Raw genomic sequence first — 22,642 nt, 5'->3', positions numbered from 1 at the left:
TCTTTTTCCTCGTTTGTGTCTCGTCCACTGCTGTAGCACAATCCAGCCAGCAGCCAAATCGGCTTACGCACCAGCTGGCAGTCACGATGCGAAACAGTTGCACAAAGGAACGACCTTGAACCCGGATTTATTTCACTCGACCAGGCAAACAATGCCAACACTTGTTCACACGTCTTTTGTTTTATACTCTATCGGACCGATCACCAAACACGTCCAGTACTGATGCGTGTTCGGCACAGAATGATAACCATTCTTATTTATGATCATTTTCAAACTGGAAAGAAGAATTGTATTTCGAATAAATTTTTGGGCCTTTCTCGCTTATGTGTTGCGATGTTCTGCAACACTTTGTAGATAACAAAATAAAATATCTCAAGACGCATTTCGCGCCAACTTGGTCAGATGATGTTTTTCTGTATGGATTCATCACTGCGAAAAGACACATTGATCTTCTTATATCACCCGGGTGTTTCCTGTGATCCGCAAAGTGAGAGTAAGTGACATGATTATAATAATTCGTGCTTGTGTGTATGCCTTTCCTTTTTACGCTTACTATTTATTCTGAGCCTCGCTGCCTCAGGCCAATATTATCGACAGTTGCAATTCCCTGGAGAGGTTGCAACTGAATGGCCCTTTGACCAGTTTTATTGACATCGACTGTTACTGATTCTACTAAGATTCGAACCCACGAACACCTGTTTATCAATGCGGACTTTGTAGTCTTGCGGCTACGAAGCTCCCTTGGCCAGATGTTGGCAGCACCCTCCTAGAATCCAATTAAACTTTGTGGGTATATGGGCTCTACCAAACCAAGTAACTTTGCATATTTTTGAAGTAGAATACTTCTCTCAGGAAGTTCGGCTACATAGGGATGTGAAATGAAAATCTAAAACCGAAAAAAGTGAAAAATATGTCCAATTTCAAATGCTAATAAACCGATTAGTATTCGATGGATTTCCTTCGTTCTTGCAGCAATAGATTGGAAAATCTTCTAAGATTCTTCCCAAAATAAGATAATTGTAATTTTATTATTCACACTATTGTACTATTGAAAATAGTCAAGCCTTGTCAAAACGAAAATTTCGACCCCTGATTGGTCGTTATATGCTTGCTTCCCAAGCACGGTCGACAGAATCATATACCTTGCAATTGAAAACATGCTATTTGGCCTATATAAGAGCCTGTTTCAGCCGGAGCCGCTCATAATAGTTCTGAACAGCGACGACAGCAGTCCTCCCTTAGCAGCAGTGGGTACCATCGATAGCGGAAGCGGCCACAACTGTGGCTTGGCTGTGGATAGGCCAGCGTATAGCTGCCACAACTGTGGCATAGCGTAGCATCAGACAGCGACAACAGCAGTCGTCCTTCCTCAGCAGCAGCACTAGCCCTGTGGTTGGTCACCACGTCTCAGGAGCAGCGCGGTTTTTCTCAGCGTGTGTCGCCAGACAGCCATTATTCCCCCCGTGTTGGGGCAGCATAATGATTGCCATCAGGAAATCCAGTTTCGGAAATCAAAATGCCTTTTTGAAGGCAAATAAACAAGTCATTGAAAGTTAATAATTTTTGTCAACGCAAGCAAGCATTCTGTGTTGCATCCCAGCAATTTAAATTTGTCGCACCCGTTTAATTTACTGAATGTGAAATAGCTTCCACAGTGCATGTTGTCCGTGTATCTTATTTCCCCCAATGTTAGGGCAGCTCAAAGGTTGTAATTAGCAACCGATTTTGAACCACACCATGCTTTTTTCAAGGCAAATAAAAAATAATTGAAGGTTAATAATTTTCTGGCATCAACACAAGCAGACATTCTGTGCGGGATGCAATCAAATTCTGTTGTAGTTGTCTAATTTTTACTTTCACTTTATTTAGTAAACCCCCCACTGTAGGGGCAGCGCAAAGGCTGCGATCAGCATAACCGACATTGAATAATAAATTTCCCTGTTAGTACGCCTTCACAAAAGCAGTTAGTCCGACTATGCAGAGCTAATATGAGGTCGATTCAATCAATCAGCATAAACAGAATTTCGTCATCTCCCAGCTGCCAAGTTGCAACATGATGCAACACGCAACAGCGAGCAAACGAAATCGCTTGATGTTACAAACCGCAATAAGATACGGGTTAAAACCGTTGCGTGTGTGAGAGCACCATCGGTGTTTATTCGCTGGATACACTATCTCTATACTGTCTACTGAACGCAATAATCTGCTTACATGCGACACGGGGACGGGAACATTTTCTTCAACCAAGCTGCACAACACGACACAAAACATGTTATTTTGTTGCTTCAATGAGAGTGCTATCGGTCCGGCTCGACAAGAAATCATTTTTGTGCATCCGTGCTACGAAACTGAGGAAAAACTTTAGAAACTGAAAAAAGAGGTGGAGCTTATCAAATGATCGCTATATCATTCCACCACGTACGTGAAATAATTCATTCCTATTTTCATCCCTATATAAGAGCCTGTTTTAGTCCAAGCCGCTCATAACAGTTCTGAACAGCGACGACAGCAGTCCTCCCTTAGCAGCAGTGGGTACCATCGATAGCGGAAGCGGCCACAACTGTGGCTTGGCTGTGGATAGGCCAGCGTATAGCGGCCACAACTGTGGCATAGCGTAGCATCAGACAGCGACAACAGCAGTCGTCCTTCCTCAGCAGCAGCACTAGCCCTGTGGTTGGTCACCACGTCTCAGGAGCAGCGCGGTTTTTCTCAGCGTGTGTCGCCAGACAGCCATTATTCCCCCGTGTTGGGGCAGCATAATGATTGCCATCAGGAAATCCAGTTTCGGAAATCAAAATGCCTTTTTGAAGGCAAATAAACAAGTCATTGAAAGTTAATAATTTTTGTCAACGCAAGCAAGCATTCTGTGTTGCATCCTAGCAATTTAAATTTGTCGCACCCGTTTAATTTACTGAATGTGAAATAGCTTCCACAGTGCATGTTGTCCGTGTATCTTATTTCCCCCAATGTTAGGGCAGCTCAAAGGTTGTAATTAGCAACCGATTTTGAACCACACCATGCTTTTTTCAAGGCAAATAAAAAATAATTGAAGGTTAATAATTTTCTGGCATCAACACAAGCAGACATTCTGTGCGGGATGCAATCAAATTCTGTTGTAGTTGTCTAATTTTTACTTTCACTTTATTTAGTAAACCCCCCACTGTAGGGGCAGCGCAAAGGCTGCGATCAGCATAACCGACATTGAATAATAAATTTCCCTGTTAGTACGCCTTCACAAAAGCAGTTAGTCCGACTATGCAGAGCTAATATGAAGTCGATTCAATCAATCAGCATAAACAGAATTTCGTCATCTCCCAGCTGCCAAGTTGCAACATGATGCAACACGCAACAGCGAGCAAACGAAATCGCTTGATGTTACAAACCGCAATAAGATACGGGTTAAAACCGTTGCGTGTGTGAGAGCACCATCGGTGTTTATTCGCTGGATACACTATCTCTATACTGTCTACTGAACGCAATAATCTGCTTACATGCGACACGGGGACGGGAACATTTTCTTCAACCAAGCTGCACAACACGACACAAAACATGTTATTTTGTTGCTTCAATGAGAGTGCTATCGGTCCGGCTCGACAAGAAATCATTTTTGTGCATCCGTGCTACGAAACTGAGGAAAAACTTTAGAAACTGAAAAAAGAGGTGGAGCTTATCAAATGATCGCTATATCATTCCACCACGTACGTGAAATAATTCATTCCTATTTTCATCCCTATATAAGAGCCTGTTTTAGTCCAAGCCGCTCATAACAGTTCTGAACAGCGACGACAGCAGTCCTCCCTTAGCAGCAGTGGGTACCATCGATAGCGGAAGCGGCCACAACTGTGGCTTGGCTGTGGATAGGCCAGCGTATAGCGGCCACAACTGTGGCATAGCGTAGCATCAGACAGCGACAACAGCAGTCGTCCTTCCTCAGCAGCAGCACTAGCCCTGTGGTTGGTCACCACGTCTCAGGAGCAGCGCGGTTTTTCTCAGCGTGTGTCGCCAGACAGCCATTATTCCCCCCGTGTTGGGGCAGCATGATGATTGCCATCAGGAAATCCAGTTTCGGAAATCAAAATGCCTTTTTGAAGGCAAATAAACAAGTCATTGAAAGTTAATAATTTTTGTCAACGCAAGCAAGCATTCTGTGTTGCATCCTAGCAATTTAAATTTGTCGCACCCGTTTAATTTACTGAATGTGAAATAGCTTCCACAGTGCATGTTGTCCGTGTATCTTAATTCCCCCAATGTTAGGGCAGCTCAAAGGTTGTAATTAGCAACCGATTTTGAACCACACCATACTTTTTGAAGTAGAATACTTCTCTCAGGAAGTTCGGCTACATAGGGATGTGAAATGAAAATCTAAAACTGAAAAAAGTGAGAAATATGTCCAATTTCAAATGCTAATAAATCGGTTAGTTTTCGATGGATTTCCTTCGTTTTTGCAGCAATCGATTAGAAAATCTTCTAAGATTCCTACCAAATGCATGAAATTGCAATTTTATCATTCGAACTATTGTACTATTGAAAATTCTTAAGCCTTGTCAAAACACAAAATTCGACCTCTGATTGGTCGTTATACCGCGCTTTCCCAAGCACGGTCGGCAGAGTTACGGTCCTAGTAAATTGGGAATGCATCATTTGGCCTATATAAGAGCTTCATCAGATAATAAACAGACATTTCATCGGATATTAAATCGAACAACTGAAATTTGAAGAACACAAATGAATATTTGAAGAGTTAATATTTTCTCGTTTTGCGCTATAATCCAAAGTTAATTATCTTCATCTACATACTTACTCTGACTATTATTACGTGTTTGCGTCGCTTAGTGTTTGGCTACGGTCATGCAGAACGCAAACAACGGCGCGATGCGATTCGGCAAGACGAAATGTGTTGAAATGTATAGCTCTACTTCGCCTTAGAAAGAGCTGTACATTTCACCACGGTAAGGCGAATCGCATCGCGCCGGCATTCGCGTTCTGCACAACCGTAGCCTTTTTTCCGTTCCTGTTTAATGATGTCGTATTAAATGTGCATATTACAATTCGGCAGCACTTCAACTTCTCATTTGCACAAAATTTAAAAATATTCAATGAACTTCATTCAAAATATCAAACAAAAAGAAATTACAATACTGCCAATGAACGGTCAACGTTTATTTACTAGAAAAAATGACTGACACGCAAGCAGCCGGGTTATCTTTCTTGTAAAAGTATTCTACTTCAACCTTGCGGTCGTGGCTTTGCATACAACCTTCCTGTGATTTTTTTCATTAAAATTTCATGTGGCTAACACTTGAAAAGCGCTGAATTTTTTCATGAATCGATATATCTGAATAATAACGAAGATAGAGAAAAGTTGTCAATGGATGACTTCTAGGGAATTATCTAAGCTTTTTTTTGAAAACATTGACAAAATTGAATTTTTAATGAAAACAAATATTTCAAAACCAAAAAGTTGTTCAAAATTAATCGGTCAGCACAGATTTTTCTCATATTAGGTTTTAAGATAAACGAGTTGTCCAAAAATTTTATTTAAGCAAATCAAAGCCCAACAAAACTCTTGTAGATAACGGGTGACAACTAACAATCTGGAATTTTGTTGGGGCTCTTTTACTCCACAACAAACACGCTCAGAGAGGAATGAGAATATGTATATGAAAGCTCTATCTTCATGCCAGTATTTTTTTGTTTTGTTCATGTATGCTCAGTTCGGTTCAAAATGGCGTCCAAACAGCGAGCATTCCGTAAGTACATTGTACATCTTCCGGTTTCTATTATGCATGGCTTCCTGTGAACCTCAACTATAACCCGCCAGGAAGGTAGTGAAAGACCGACCAGAGTAGTGGACAGAAAAGTACTATTACCTTTTGTCAAATCATGGTTCAAACCTAGTGATTTGGCTATCAATCAAAATATATACCAGAACGAATGTTTGAACAATATAATGATTCCATTTCTTCCAAAACACCATACAGATGAAAAGTATGTGTTTTGGCCAGAGAGAATATCATCACAGCACGTCAAAAAAACACAAACGTTTCTGAACAACCACTCGACTCCATTTGTACCCTAAATACGCAACCCAACAAATTCACCTCAGCGTCGTCCAATCGAAGATTTTTTTGGGATTTTAAGTTCCTTTGGTGCAAAAATATCTGGAGATCAACGAATTGCGAACAGTTGATCGGTAGAATCAAGAGATGCATTCGAAAAGCTGACTTGAAGGCCGTAGAAAACTTCGTCGGGTAACGGACCTTTCTCAAATGTCCAATATATTTTGTTAGTTCACAATGAATGTATATTCATGAGAAATAAATCAGTTTCTATCTTTTTTAAGAGCTGTAGAATAAAATACCAAAATTTTAATTGTCACCCGTTAGCATTATTGAACATCAGAAAATTGCATTAGTGTGCTCATTGCCTGAGGTGCGACAAAAATAGTGTAAAATCAAACTTTTAACAGAGTCGGTACCCACTGTGATTTATGATTCTTTCTTAATTATAAAATTCAAAATCTTTTAGGATCTTTTAGCTTCAATATAAACCTACATGTTTTGTTCTTTGCCCAACTTCTTAGTAGTTCCAACTTCTTAGTATCTGAGAATCTAATAAAAACTGCTCCCTCTTAAACTGAAAAAAAAAAACAAAAATTGTTTACCCCTCGCGAGCGTTAATTTCAAATGAATATCATATGGTTACAACTCGCTCTGATATATTAGTTATTTTACAACTAAAAAAAAGGCATAGCTGAAACTGTTTGTACCAACAAAAAGAACAAACTCAACCGTTCCTGCCAGGTACACGTTTACCATAGTTGTTATGATCGCAGGGACGACCATTTTATATTTAATTGAAATCACACACAACTAATGGTTTGAATTTATTATCACAACCGAAAACCTCAGGTAGAAACCACTCATTTGTGGCTTTCGGTGTCATACGAAGCATTGCGCCGTGAAAATAAACATGCAGGGAGCTTTATTCGGTCTAGGTAATTTCAGCACCTACCAGGCTTCTTTTTTGTGTTTGAAAACATAGGACTTTACCGCTTTAATGTACTTAATCTAATCAAACAGGGAAATACTGAACGTTACATCAATTGTTAGTATCAATTTTCCGAATCGAATAATCACGGGAAAAGGTTCAACAAATTGCTACGCAGTACACAGTTTTTACCTTTAACATATTCCATCAGGCAAACCCCCAAATTCTCCCATATGCAGGTAATAAACATACACACACACACACAAAACGTGTTAATTATTGATCAACAAAATCCCAACCACCTGCTGGTTTCCCCGGTGTGTGTGAAAATTTCCACCTCACGTGAGCCACTATCCCGGACAGAATAGAAACACGAAGCCATGGCTAATGAAAAACAAACAGCCGCCACTCTTCTGCGGTACTGTTCCGGGAGTCCGACCGGCCATCCGAAAATATTCATAACCGAACTACTATGTGAGCGTTGTTCCACTTGCCTAAGTGAGTAATTATGGCAGCTGAAGGACCAAAATTTCGTCCCTTCCCACCCGGTCCCGTACGGCTCTTCAGTTGTCTGTTCTGCCCGGCGGATCCGACGGATTACAGAAGCATGAAAAAGTCGCTCACTACTGTACACATTATGATACGAGCTATGAAGCGTGGAAAACTAGTCAACCATTCTTCCATCCATGGCTGCCTGGCTAAAAAGGCTTAGCCCTTGGTCGACGAAGAAAAATTACAGCCCTCCCGGGTTGCGTGCCGCTGGCGGTCGTCGTGTGGTGGGAAATTTAAATGAAACGCGATTGTGCCGAGGTGATAAGATGGGGTGATATTTCACGTGCCGGTAGCGCGGCGTTATGTGTGAGTGTATTTAAATGAATGCTGGAAATTATGCATTAGCGTTCTCTTATTTGCATAAACCAGTGGCAATAGCTGCCCAGCGGATGGGCGTGAATGGGCAACCTTCGCTGCTTCCAGGCGTACCTGTTGCTTACTTACCATCTGTGGTGAGGTAAATAGTGTGAAAGATATGGTACATCATTGTCAACTGCATTCTACAGAAAGTAGTCCTGTGGCATAGGAGTATGATGATTTGAATTTAATCGAGTCGAAAGACATGATTTGTTTCTACTCCTTTTGCAAAATACATGTCGATACAGTTTCCAGTTACATATTTATTTTTCGTTCGATGTAAAGCTATCAGATTAAAAAGTAATACACGGTATATTATATACAGGATTGTTACTTTAATGCTAGAATATTGGCCCCGTCACAGCAAGAGGATGAAGTCAACGTTTGAACAGGCACGGTTATCCAAATCAAAATAGAAAAAAAAAACATGTTGAGCTTTTCACTCGCTCCCAGGAAATGGTTTTCGTGTTCCGGCGTCGTTCTGAAGCCGGTGCTCCGAAGCTTTCGTAGCGACTGTATAAATCAAAATTCGATGCGAAAATAAAACCGCTTACTCACAGTCACGGGAATTATTTCCAGCTGTACGTGGTGTAGCGAAAGCCCAAATTGAATTAGTTGATAAATTTATCGACTTTATCCGTTATTCAGATTTCATGGTAAAATATGAATATTGACAGAGGGTAAATTTCCAATCCTAGTTGGATTGTTTCTGTTTTTTTTTTTCGTTATATGTATTTGACCTACATATATCTTAAATTTACAGAAAAATCAATCGTCACGTTAGCCTATAAGACAGCTAAAAACCTGTTACTGAAAGTGTTTGGTTAACCAAAACAGGATAAATGAGAATACAAACGACACATAGATTAACAAGACAAACAACTTATTTTAAACATAGTTAAATGCGACTTGACTTTTTGGCACTGTTTTGGTTAGAATTTTTCTTGTGAATGCTATGTTAATAAATATTTCCTTTCGAACAGTTCATTAATTTTATCGATTAAGATGACTTATCGCAAACAGAGTCTATATGAATTATTGAAGGATTTTTTCCAAGAATTTTTAGGTTTAAAAACCATTTCAACTTGTCTCGCAATAAATTACGCAATACCACTAAACATTCGGAAAAAGAAAAAACAGTCTGAACATTTCCGCTTTTCGCAAATTGACGTGTAAATTGCTTTATTCTCTTTTCATTTTTGCAAAAACAATTTCCCAAATAATTATTTATTTCTATTTCCACACCAAAGACTTTCCTCCCAACAATTTGATTCAGTTTTCCCTATGATTGTTTCCACATGTTGGTGCATTCGACTTTAACAACCGAGAACCACAAATGATCGGTATTTACCCGGGGTTTTTTGTTGAGGGAGCAATGAAATTACGTCATTAGTGTTGAGTGATGTCGATTAACTTCAAACGACTGACCTTTAACGATACCGGGAATAGCAAATTCGTACGGATCGATGTGGCCAGCACTGGAAATATTGTTTTCGTTAGGCGGTTGAAAAATGCTGGTAGTTTGCGGTACATATAGAGATGAGTTAGTGTAGAAGCTTTAGTGCGAACTAATATCGAAATCAAATCGGTATAAAATTTTATCTACTATTTGTAATTGTGAATCGACTAAAGTTCATTTCTGCAATGTAATTGGCAAGGAGAGGCTACAATTCTGTTTTCCCAAGCGCTCAAAGCTCGTCGTTACAAACTAGAAGCTATTATCAATGTGTAAGCAGCTGAAACAATTACGAAAGCATTCAAAATTGTTTACCGAGCAGAACTTTAGCTACTGTGGAAAAATAAACATGCAAACGCTGCCTATAAGTAACTTCGAAAAATCTCAAACTACCGTCAGTAGTATTCAGAATAACGTTTTCAATCATGAACTTCATCAGTTTTGTGCTGCTTCTTTTTTTTACTATCACAGTCGTTTGGTCTATGGAGAATGTACCGCTGGAAGAAGAAACATATCATTCATTAGGTGCGTAGCTTGAGTTTTGTTTTTTTTTTTTGAAAATAATGCATAGAAACTAATGAAATAATTCACCAGCTCTTTCCAAGCGCGGCAAAAAATGTGTTCTATCTGAATGTCAAACCTGGTGTAAAGGGAGAGGAAGGTCGAAGGGAACCTGTGGAGAACGATGTAATTGCTCTAAAAATTGAAAACAAATCTGGAGGTTATATAGGTTTAAAATAGTCATTTGGAAACCCACATTATTCGTTGTTGTTAGAATAGTTGAACTTTGAACATTCCGAATCCCAGGTAAACATTCCTCAAAAAAGTTTTTTTTTGTTAAACTTACCGAACACATTTATTCCGAGTACGTCTGAAACTTTCAAAGAAGCAATTAACTCCAGAATGATTTATGAACTCTGCTCGATTTATGGACGGTCATACATTTTCCATTCTTATGGTTTTGAAAGCACACAGCCAAGTACCTACGACAAAACGCCCTTGAGCGTCTTCTGCCGGCTGGACAAACAAGGTGAGAGCAAGGTTCACCTAAATCATTTCGGTTCCGTAGGTACTCGGACCCATTCCTGCGATAAATGCTACACACTGCAGGCAGATATGGTCCACGGAGAGTTTTGCAACTTGGGCAGCAATTTCTCTCGGACCGTCCGCCAGACCTTTCAGACTGATTGTTCGAGTTTCTTTATTATTATTCTTATTTTAGAAACGATGATAATGAGTATCACAATGATCAAGCATCTCTCGGTAAAAGTTACCCCAAAGTCTGCCCTGGAGCGAAAAAAAAGAAAAAGTTTTGATGGCATTTGTTATTCTCTAGCAAAAGCTTCTAACGAGTATAATTAGTTCGTCGCGACAATTTAGCGGATAAGAAATCTCGGATTAACAGAGACGAGTATATCAGGTTTTTTCGAGTGAGAATGGCGGACGGATGAATAATGGAAAAATTAATCTAATGAAGGGTAGTGAGCTTTAGTCAACTCGACAATTTTGTGTTGCAGTTGTCTGAAAGAGCGCGCTTAGTCATGTATTACGTAGCGGGGAAGAACTAGAGCAGTTTTTGAAGCACTAGTAATTGAAAATTTGATAGAGCATAAATATTCACAGCAAAAAAAATCACAAGGCTTGTATCCAAAGCCACGATCGCAAGGTTGACGTAGAACTACATAAGGTTGTTTGTTACATTACTTGTTGCAAATGGTCGGCGTGCGACCAGACCGAACCAAGCGCCAAAAACATTATTTCGAGTAATCGGCGATCAAAGTTTACTCACCCCGTATGCTTCCTGCAAGCTGCTGCAGAGAAATTTTGTTATAACACCATTATAAACTGTTCAAATGATTTCGTTTTTTCATGAAAGATAGATTATCAATTTTAACATCCACTAGTGTTAAAAACTCAATTTTCAAAACAATGGAGCTTGGTCTGGTCGCATGCCGACCAAATATGTTTAAAGTTTTGTGCAAAAAAGGAGTTGAATTTCAGTTTGCACATACAACACTAAGCAGGAATGGAACAAGCACTATATAACGCAAACAAGTTTCAACAGTCAGAGTGCATGCAGATTAAAATACTAAAACTTAAATAATTTGTTTGTTGTCCTTATTAGGCCAATTGTTTTTCAATTTCATATAAGATATAACGTTGATCGCATCGGTGTGATACCCCGACAGAGGCATTTTTCTGATAACACAGTTGAAAGCTGTTTTAACACTCAAAAATTTGACGACTCATGTACTTATTTTGAATGCCAGCAACTTTAGTGTGTTGTCGAAATAAGGTAACTTTTCATTGGATGCATCTACAACTGATGCTGCCCGCTACCGCACAAAGGCAACTTTTACTAAAGAAAATGCCGCTGATCAACTGGCCCTGCCACTATGGATGCTGGTACTCGCTGCAACTGCTGCTGCTGCTAAGTAGGGACTGTTTTAGTTGTTGATTTGTTGTAATATGAGTAGTTTCGGCTGAAACAGGCTCATATATAGGCTAAATAGTACATTCCGAATTACTAGGTCTACAATTCTGCCGACCGTGCTTGGAAAAGCAATCATATAGCGACCAATCAGAGGCCGAATTTTGCGTTTTGACAGGGCTTGGCAATTTTCAATAGTACAATAGTTCGAATAAAAAAATTACAATTTTCTGCATTTGCAGGATCTTTTCGAGCTGGAAATTTTCTCGACTCAGCACTGGGGCACGGTGTATTGTTGTACTTATCCTACACATGCAAAATGTGCCAAAAACAATATCGATAACAAATTCTCTCAACTAATCTAGTTGATCGAGACCGCTGTTAACCCCAAGGTTAATGTAAAACAGCGGAAAGGCCACAACAAACATTAATTTCAAATTGAAAAGAGAACCGTTTGAATAAGCAGTGAAACCAGTAGATCACCGAACCGGTTGACATGCCCATCTGAACTTAACCTAATGCGATTTTTCGCGATGCTGAAAATACTATTTATCCGTGTTGCTGTGTGACTAACATGAAACAGAGCGAGGGAAATAATCCGCGTTCGCACGTGACTATATACATTCGAAAACAGTTGGCTCTAAGTTAAAGTTGATCAAGTTTTTCTGAGTTAAAGTTGATCAAGAACTATTTGAGGACAACGATGAGTAACTTGAGATTAACAAACCTTGCCATTTTATCAATCGAACGTGAAATCACTGACTTCATTGATTTTAAATCTTTAATTTCTGATTTTGCCAATCAAAAAGCACGGAAAGTGAGTACCGTAAAACGGGGTAACATTGATCATTTTTTTCACTTTTTCGTGAGTATTTATATATTTTACAACTGAAATGACAGGTTTCATATTTTTAAAACCAGTACTGGCATCCTTAGAACTTGAGAAGTTAGTTTTCAAAGCCCTTCGAAAATCCTGAACATTAAAAACATTTATTTTTCGTCGTTGTATCAATTTTCCTTATTTGGGGTAACTTTGATCAGTTTCAATTTTGAATAGTTTTGAAACCTTTTTGAACTAAAAATGTTGGATAATGCTTTGATAACATGTTTAGAGACGCTTCCCGTTCTCCTTGACTGCTTTTACTGCGGAGGATAGTCCTGTCCTTGCATTTCGCCGCGGTATGTACTGCGAGGCATTTTTATGCCATATGTAATTTTACCTTTCGATGATGAAAAACGTAAACGTTGGTTGCAAAAGTTGCTAGAAGTATTTTGTAAGTCAACAAACGTTGTAGAATTTTTGTGTTCAGAAAACATATGTTGATCTTATATGCAAGGCCTTATCAACAACGGAAGTATCAATAGGCCAGCTCTAGCCTCCTACATTCTATGCTCTAGCCAAGACAACATCCTGGCGTAGGGCAGGATGTTGTCTTGGCTAGAGCATAAAACTGGACTTTCTTAACAAATATAAACTAATTAACATTGAATGTAATAAATTTGACTAATTTTTTTTCTGGTTGATTGAGAAAATTTAATAACGAATTCGGAAAACATGTCAATGAATACGAAATGTTCAATATTCGACTAGTATAAAGTGCTTTTTCTGACACTTACTGAGAGTAAGAAATATAACGATCAAATTAATTTTAAAGTTTGGTCATCGAAACAATAAAAAATTTCAACCAATACAATATTGTTCAGACCTCGAATGACACAAGACTAAGATGTTATACTCAATTTTAGCAAAAGTAATCACGGAGCAGTTTTATTTCAACTGTTCATGAGAAGGGTAAAACTGATCAATGTTGATGATACCCCGTTTTACGGTACCTAATTTAACCTAATTATTAACCTAGTTTTGCGGAAAACGGAAAAAATAAGTAGAAAAATCTAAATTCTTTTGTTTTGTTTTGTTTTTTGTTCATTGGGGCCCACAATTTTGTTACCGCACCAGGCCTACCAAACCATAGTTACGCCACTGAGTGAAACGCTTTCAAAACCAGAAGGAAAGCTGAAAGCTAATATCAAATTAGCATCTAATAACATGAAAGATCAATTACGCTGATTTGAATTCTTTTTATGTCCACGATAATCAAAGTTAGCCAAGGGAGAGCGAAAAATAAATAACACCGAGAAGAAAAAAAAAGGAACATTTTTAGGGATAACTCGTATGCAAGTAACGATGACTTGCATTCAAATTGATGTTGAAAAATAACACTCATTTTTATTAATTATTTGGCTTGCTTTTTGACGACACAGTTACTTGACTTGTTTGTTGCTAAATTGAATATATGCGCTGTCGTAAAAGCAATAATGTTAACGGCTTGAACTTTTTTTAACCAAAAAAAAAAGAAAATACCAAACTCGGCAAAAAAACTATATCAAGTTGAATTTAAAATGCATAAAAAACACTCATTAATGTTGTAAACGTCGTAAAACTAGAAACATTCAGAAAAATTTCAAAAGGTTTGGAAGAACAAAAAATTTGTTTAGTTTCGAATTAAGAGGAACACCCTATCGCGCAACATCAGATATTAACGCGAGAACCGACGGACAGATGGCAGCACACTAAAAATCCCACCCGCATTCCAGTAGTCTAAATATCTTGTGCAGCATATGACTGCAGTGTGTTATGCTGATTTATTTACTTTCGGTTCGGTTCGCGGTATAAGTATTTTTATATTTTTACTGTTCCCGTCTGATGTCTCAGTTTATAAAAAACCGAGTCAAGAAGCAACGATCGAGTTTATTTTATAGCCCGAAACAAGAGAAATAACCCCAAATACAGGATAATAAAGGTGTACTGGTTCAAAGGAAAATGTGAGTTTTGTTGCGTGAATTAGCCGACACTTACCTGCGAAAAGAATAGATTTTTTCTTGTCTAAAGGTGTTGTCCGTAGTTACCTGGTATTAAAAACTTACCTGTGAATCAGTTAGTGGCTGTGCTTACCAGTGTCCGCATATTAGAACGCTATCCGTTAATTATACCTCCTTTAAAAAAGAAGTTTGAGCCCGAAGATACCCGTCCCGCAGTCTGCTGTTCCTGTTGAGAAGCAGCGTTGAATTTCGGAAGTTGAAAGTAATTCCCAAGACCCGTGTGGAAATCCTGTACAAAACAAAATTAAATAAATTGAATGAATGAATTCCGCTCAAAAAGTTCGATAAACGTCACTGAAGGCTATAAGAAGCCAACAATTAAAATTATGGTCTAAGACGCTTCAATTAGCTTAGCTTAGCTAGGTTCTGACAGTCTCGTTTTTTTATAGACCAAAAAAGGCGCCAGCCAATAGCCCTCCCAGCTGGTCTCGAGGTACGATGCTGGCCTAACAAGCCAATCGTCGTAGGTTCGAGTAACAGACTCGGGAGAGACTGCTAAGTGTTAGTAGAATGGTAGCGCTAGTCCCGCAATTGTCCTGTGCACTTAAAAGTTGGCTGCGAAGTCTGTGTATAATAAACAGAAGGTCGAGTTCCGAATCGGAGTGTAGCAGCAAGGGTTTGCTTTGCTTTTAACGGCGCCAGATACGTCTTTACAGTCCGGTGGGGATGTCGTCGATTTCGTGCAACATGGTATTCAATTTTTTCCATTTTCAAATTTGGATGTCAATCGTTTCAAAGCTCCCGAAAAAAAAACTGAGTAATAAGCTAATGTGTTTTTAGAATCCAAATCAAAAACATCCACCAAAGATGGTAATTTTGTTTTTTAACTTGCTCATAGATTTCGTGGATGAGAAAGGTAATTTTAAACGTTAATTTTTCAATCCGGTTACTCTTGGAACTATGAATCTTGAATTGTGCTAGTACCGCTCAAACCAACAATGAGGAAGGAATGTTACAATGCAGCCTTTGCTTTGTTAGATCATGATATAATATGGCCATAATATGACCATAATTTATTTAGAGTAATGTAACAATATAGATATGATCATGTTAGTGTGAGCATAATAAAAGTATTAGGGCATGTAAAAAAGACTTCGGTTGACTGCCTTTCAGAGCTGTAATTTTCAAATTTTTAACGTAGAAAACGCAATAATTTATTAACAATAGATTCGAAATACATATGAAAAATGGCCGTTATATTGTGTTCCCAAAAAAGTGAGCTTTTATGAGACTAATTCATGACATATCAATAGTTGTTGTTGTGCTCTTTTCTGAAGTTAAAAAAGTGAATTAAAAGAAGTTATTACAACAACATTGCAGTGCTTGTACAGACGTGTCGCTCCTTTCTACAACTATTCACCGCATGAAGTCATCCACACGTTCACGCATCTACCACAACCACAAACGTTATCGGCAACAGATGGAGAAATCGGAGCAGCGAGATGCGACAATTCACAGGTCGAGCAAAACAGAAATTACCCTGCACGGCTATAGAGATGAAATCTTGATACAAATGGCTCAAATGGGCAACACAATTAGATATCAATTATGCATAGATTATCGATCTGCTAACTGATGAAAAATTGATGTTACTCAATTATAAATAAACTAGGAGAAAGGCAAAACAATCACAATACACGTGAATGACCCTACCTCAAATAATCGTCTACTGTTTACTTTGCATAACTACGTATTCGACAAACTAAAAGCTTCTAAGAACCGAAGCCTAATCAATTGCGTGATTGCCCCGGACATATTCCTGTCACATTTGGTTCAGTTTATCCATTCGCTTATTACGGTGATTATCCCAATTATCCAGTTCGGTGCACGTTATTTGATTTGTGAATAATTCACTCAAATCAACAAACCACTGCGAGCAGCAATAGCAGCTAGGCACAATAAGCGTCGAAGCCGAGTACACAAAGAGTGCTTTTCTGTCATCGATTTTCACTCATTATTGAGTTCATCGATATAATTGTCACGCACGGACCTGCCTCAATTGTGATACTGCTGCAGTGCGTGAATACGAACTCGCTGCTGGCTTGTTCACTGATAAAGCGGACCGGAGAGCTAAAAGAGAAATAATACCCCATCAAGCTGCTATCGCCGCAGCCGGAAACCGAAAACAGTCGGTTCTAGTTTGCCAGCTATTTTGCGTCAGCTTGAATTCTAGTGCCATTAAATTATTCAGTTAATTACAAAATTGTGCTATCAGTAAAATCGTACTGATCTTAGTTTGCTAATTATAAGGGGGCCTGCGGGAACCAGTTTGCGATGGCATAAAGAAAATCCGGCCTAGAATGTCGCAACGCTTTGAGAACAGATTTCCCCGAAGCAAAAAAGGAAGAGTAAACATAGGCGACCAAAATGCCCTGCGGCCATAAAAATCATAATTTATTCACCAACTATGCAAGAAGTATTTTCCTTTCACAGACACACACACGCTTGGCACTTGCTGGCTACGGATTGTCCGGAGTGGACGCTGGTGCAGAGGCATTTATTGTCAACGTAGGATGATACTTACTATGGATATTGCGAATTATGCAGGGGCTTCCCATGAGCCAGGTTTTATATGCAAATGTTTACAAACGTCTACTGTAAGTTCTGAGACAGAACCAGTAAGTTGGGAAGACGAGTCTCAAACTTGCTGTTCCGCTTGTGTTCCACAAAGGTGGTGGAAAAGATTTTGAGACAGCTTTCGAATTGGAGGTTATTAGTTTTCTAATTCTGGCTGAAAAGCAAACACACATTGCACTCAGTTATGACCACTTTAATTCACGGAGAATGTTATTACCAATCGACACAATCCAAATGACCAACAAAAACTTGAGTTCTGAGATAACTCGACACATGAACAAAAAACACTGCTTTAATGTATTAGAAGCCCAACGTTCATCAACTGATGGCAATATCGGAAAATCAAACGTCAACCATCACCAATTCCGCTCACGTTTCAACAAATCAAATGAGTGAATTTAAATTCCGGTCGTCACTCGTACTCGTTCGTCCTTCGGTTCGCTTCCACCGAGCCGGCAATTACTGCGCCATCCGTCGCGTCGATTGACGTTGACACTCTCCCGGGGGATGTAAAGTTCTTGCCTTCCTGCCACTGACTGGTGACTATAAATAGACCGAGCAGCTAGGGCAATCGACTTGAAATACACTTTGTGCACTGCTAATACTACTCATTTAGAACATACACACAGGCAGAGTCCGTCTAATATTGCCCTCAACCCCGATCGGGTAGGGTTGCGGAGGAACATTAAAAGCCCCCGGAGTCGGGTACAGCAATGCTGGCGTGTGGTAACATATGACCATTGAAACCACACGACTTGCTGGCGTCTCGTGATGTGGAAAATTACAGACGAACCGCATGCAAGCCTCCGAAACGCGCCTGGGTCGGCTGGCTTGGAGGATACTGTTCCGCCAGACTCAGTTACCCCAGCTGCTGTACGGGTTGACCGTGGCTTGCCAGACAATATGGGTATGGGAAAATATATGTTACAGGCGATAGATAGCTGTCCCAAATGATTCATGGCTGCTCAGATGGTGAGGTTGGCTTTTTCTTTCGCGGTTGTATGAATGACTTAAATCATTGGATTTATTTGTCGAACCACTAACGTTTGATGGCAGGCTTCAAATATGTCGACGTTGGCGTGTAAACTATTGACGTGAAGCTAGTAAGTGGTCATCATAAATTTAAAGGGTAACGATCAGACGACCGATTCAAATCGGCTTTAACAATGTTTTTTATCAAAGTTCAGTTAAAGAGGTAGAAGTGACATTTAATTGTAGACCCTTTCAATGAAATATGATGAATGGTATTTCAGATCAAAAAAACTCAAATAATTCACCCTTGATTGCTTTAAAATACAAAGTTTGAAACTTCCAGAATTAAATTAAAATAAATTAGTTGAAAACTTGGATATTAAATACAACGAAAGTGATTTAAATATGATTGAGAACTATGAGGGTGAAACGGGACGGAATCCAAGCATTACTTTATCATTGGTAACAATACATGGTTACCAAATTTTAAATATTGTTGATACCATAGATTTAAAAAAATCATAACAATTTGAACATTTCTATATGCTAGCGCAGCCTACTGCTGGCAGTGCTGACAACACGGGCGCAAAATTTGACACACGCAGTTGACATGAAACTAGAAAAAGCAGATACCGGAATTTTGCAAGGCGCTCACTTTAGAGGCAATTTTTGAGGCCTTTTTTGCCGATTTTTCGCGGAAATTAGTTACGATCGCGTTGTTTATTAGTGTAAAAAGAAAAGTATACCGTAGAATGGGGTGAAGCTGATCAGTGGGGTGAAATTGATTACCCACAAATTTGTGATAAAAATTACTAATCAAAAGATATTGCTCTTACAACACTAGGCAATGCTAACGTGTCTTTAAACGCAACTTTTGCATGATTCACATACCTGTCAAAGTTAACCCTTGCATGCCCGGTGTAATGTCCCCGTGGTTCTGTGGTTAGCGATGTTGGTCGGTTAGCTCTCCCACACGGTTGTGATATCGGGTTCGATTCCCGATCAAGTCGAGGATCTTTTCGAGCTGGAAATTTTCTCGACTCAGCACTGGGGCACGGTGTATCGTTGTACTTATCCTACACATGCAAAATGTGCCAAAAACAATATCGATAACGAATTCTCTCAACTAATCTAGTTGATCGAGACCGCTATTAGCCCCAAGGCTAAGCGTGCGATATTGTTATGCCCGGTGTAATTTTTCATATTTTAAAAAATTCTTCAAACTCAGTCAAAACTCAATCAAATTTGATCCAACAAGTTTCCACATAACAAAAAAAAGTATTGAATTTACTTAAAGTAATCTTAGTTGAGGATTAATTACGTTAAATTTAAAGAAGTGAGTAAAGTTTGATAAAAGCTCATAAAATGTAATTTTCAACAATGATCATTCCATACCATTAAAGAAATACTGATGAATTCGCAGGAAACCACAAAGATTTTAATTTCAGAGCTAGTTTTTGAGCTCGTTATTTTCGTTTCCAAACTAGCTGTAAATGATATTTTTCAGCACAGAAATCATCATTTATGATTAGCATATCGAAAAAAAAGCACATTGCCAAAAGAATGTATGGATTTCAATGGTGATCAATTTCACCCCAATTTACCTCATAGTACCTTATAGAATTAGCGAATTTATTTCATGAAGTAGCCAATAGAAATTTCACCAATAGCCATAGAGGTTTACTGGAGCACATACCAGTACTTGTTTTAAAATTATACTATTTTGGAAAAAATGTAGATGAAGCTAGTTAATTGGAAATTGTAATAAAAATTGATCAATTTCACCCCGTTCCATACTTAGTTTGAGTGGACACGCGGCTCTTACGTGCCGGTATTTGTGGAAAATGTTCTAGTCGCAACCGGCGCAAAAATGTAAACAACACCAAGAGAGAAAAAATAGTGATGTGAAAAATAGTAAGATTGTAACATTTTAATAATTTGATGGTGAATGAAAAACTAAGACAGATCGTTGAGTTTGATAAATTTCTAATTAAAGGTGATCATATCAGCTTACGTGCAAAAAAATCTTTGCCATTGTGAATGACATTCAGGCAGTCAACCGGAATATTCGTCATGGCGAACGAAAACATGCGTGTGGGCATAGCTTTGAGATCTCTCTTCGTTTTATTTTACAATTCCTCCTCAGTTTTCAAGTAAAAATTGTTGGAGTAGATCTTACGCTTCTGGTTTGTCCAGAAATACTCGATGGCTCGCAGCTGGGGGACTTTGGGCGGGTTGGCCGACTTGAGTACCACTTGAGCTTTCACATCCCCTTCTTGCTGATTGTCAGCAACAGCAACACCTTCTTGGTGTGTGAAATAAACTTCACCTCGGAGCTCACTTTCTTCGTGAGGGAAGTAAAATACGAAGTGCCCTGCCAGTCGTTGCCATCCAGGGTGAGATATGTCTTGTCATCCATCACCACCGCCACGTCGCGATTCGCCGGGACCAGTGGACGGGACTGCCGTTTCCTGACCATATGTCCATGTTAGTGAAATTCTTTGCACCGACCTCTTAGCTAAGCGCACGCATCGATGAAGCCACCTTTTCTCGATCTTCCTCTTCAGCAACCTTTGGAGCTTCTTGTCGCTCAGGGTCATCGGACGTCCGAAACTGGGCTTTCTTTCGATGATCTGATTGTTGTTCAATAGTGCCAAGATGTTGTAGATGCCGGAACGGGCGTATCCATCATACACAACGCGTTTTTTCGTTATCAACACCGCTTGATTTTATATATGTTGGAAAATCACAGAAAACTGTCTGTTTTTTTCTATTTCCTAAAATTTGTAGACGTAAGACATCCGAAAAATACTGATAGGTGATTTTTGGAGAAAACGAAGCGATGAATTCAGCAAAAATATATTTTTGACCGCAAGTTTTGTTAGATAGATTATTTTTGTATTTAAAAATTAAATTAGCATTTTTCGGCAAATGTATCTAATTTTATTTTCAATTTGATAGTTTCATCGTATTCCTCGGAAAATTTTACTTAAGAAACACTTATCACCTCGAGGTAATATGAGCCAATCTCAAGATATAATTTTTTTACGTAAATGGTTGTAAATTTCGCAATTAATTTTTTCACAATTTATAGACATAAGACGCCCGAAAGAAACTGATAGGTAAATTTCGAAGAAAATAAACTAAAAAATCCAGAAAAAAATTGTTTTTAATCACAAATGTTGGCAGATTGATTATTTTTGTTTTTGAAAACTAAAAAATTAATTACGAAATTTATAACCTTTATCGACAAAATGTTATATCTCGAGATTGGCTCATATTACCTCGGAGTGATAAGTGTTTCTTACATAGAATTTTTCGAGAAATACGTCGAATTTTTAAACTTTGAAATAAAATTAGCTGCATTTACCGAAATATCCAAATTTAGTTTTTGAATACAAAAATAATCGATCTGGCAACACTTGCGGTCAAAAACAATATTTTTACTGGATTTTTTTCAAAAATCCTATCAGTATTTTTCGGACGTCTTACGTCTATAAATTTTAGGGCAATAGAAAAAGTGGTTTTGACAAAAAATGCGTTATCTTGCAACAAAGGGAGGGTTCCCACAGAGCGGAAGGTATTCCAATGGAGACCAAAATTGGAATTTTTCCAAAGTGACACTAGATGAGTAATTCTCCCAACTTTAGACAAAATCTATGATGGTCGTTATTTATTTATTTATTTATTTACTACTACTGCCAACAGACATGAAATAACTTGTCCTAATGGCTACTAATATAGAAGTCGACGGAACAGTAACAAAAATTTCGAGCGTATAACACTTAACGATAAATGATAATCGAAGGCTTGTGATACTCTGTTGAAAGCGCGTTGTATACCGATGATGGCACTATTAGAGCTGTAGTTAGTTCGACGAAAGGGCAATAGCAACGCTGGCATCCTTCGCAGAGTTCTAGTGGGGGCATTCAGGTTGATTTGGCGAAGAATGGCAGGGCAGTAAACTCGTGATGTCAGCATATCTGATACTAGCATAGCACGCGCTGTTTCTCGGCGTAGTTGGAGAGTGTCGATCTGAAGAAGCTGACAGCGATCCTCGTACCTAGTATTACGCATAGGTTGCCGCCAAGGGAGCGTTCGAAGGGCATAACGTACAAACCGCCGCTGGATCTTTTCAATACGATGGATAGCATTGTTATAGTGAGGGATCCAGACCGTTGAACAGTACTCCAGTGAAGACCGAACCAGCGAACAGTAGAGCGTGACTAAACAGTGGATATTTTTAAAATCACGCGTCATTCGGAAAATAAGTCCCAGTTGTCTGGAAGCTTTCGCTACGATGAAAGATAAATGTTGTTTAAAGGTGAGTTTTTCATCCAGAAGCACTCCGAGGTCCTTGATGAATTCGACTCGTCGTATTGGGGAACCGTTAAGGGTGTAATCAACATGTAGTGGCCGGAGTTTTC

General features: G+C 38.9%; 1 protein-coding gene and 1 long non-coding RNA gene across 7 annotated transcripts in view; both read left to right on the top strand.

Annotated features, from left to right (window-relative positions):
* LOC129724791 (band 7 protein AGAP004871) overlaps positions 1-22,642 on the top strand; it is a 281,087-nt gene that overhangs the window by 203,950 nt on the left and 54,495 nt on the right. The window lies entirely within an intron of this gene.
* On the top strand, positions 9,754-10,116 carry LOC129724793 (uncharacterized). The gene is made up of 2 exons (XR_008727965.1): positions 9,754-9,880; positions 9,950-10,116. It is a non-coding gene; the product is annotated as an uncharacterized LOC129724793 (long non-coding RNA).

The sequence above is a fragment of the Wyeomyia smithii genome, chromosome 2 (genome assembly GCF_029784165.1).
Source record: "Wyeomyia smithii strain HCP4-BCI-WySm-NY-G18 chromosome 2, ASM2978416v1, whole genome shotgun sequence".
NCBI lineage: Eukaryota > Metazoa > Arthropoda > Insecta > Diptera > Culicidae > Wyeomyia > Wyeomyia smithii.
This window is presented reverse-complemented; position numbering and strand designations above follow the sequence as displayed.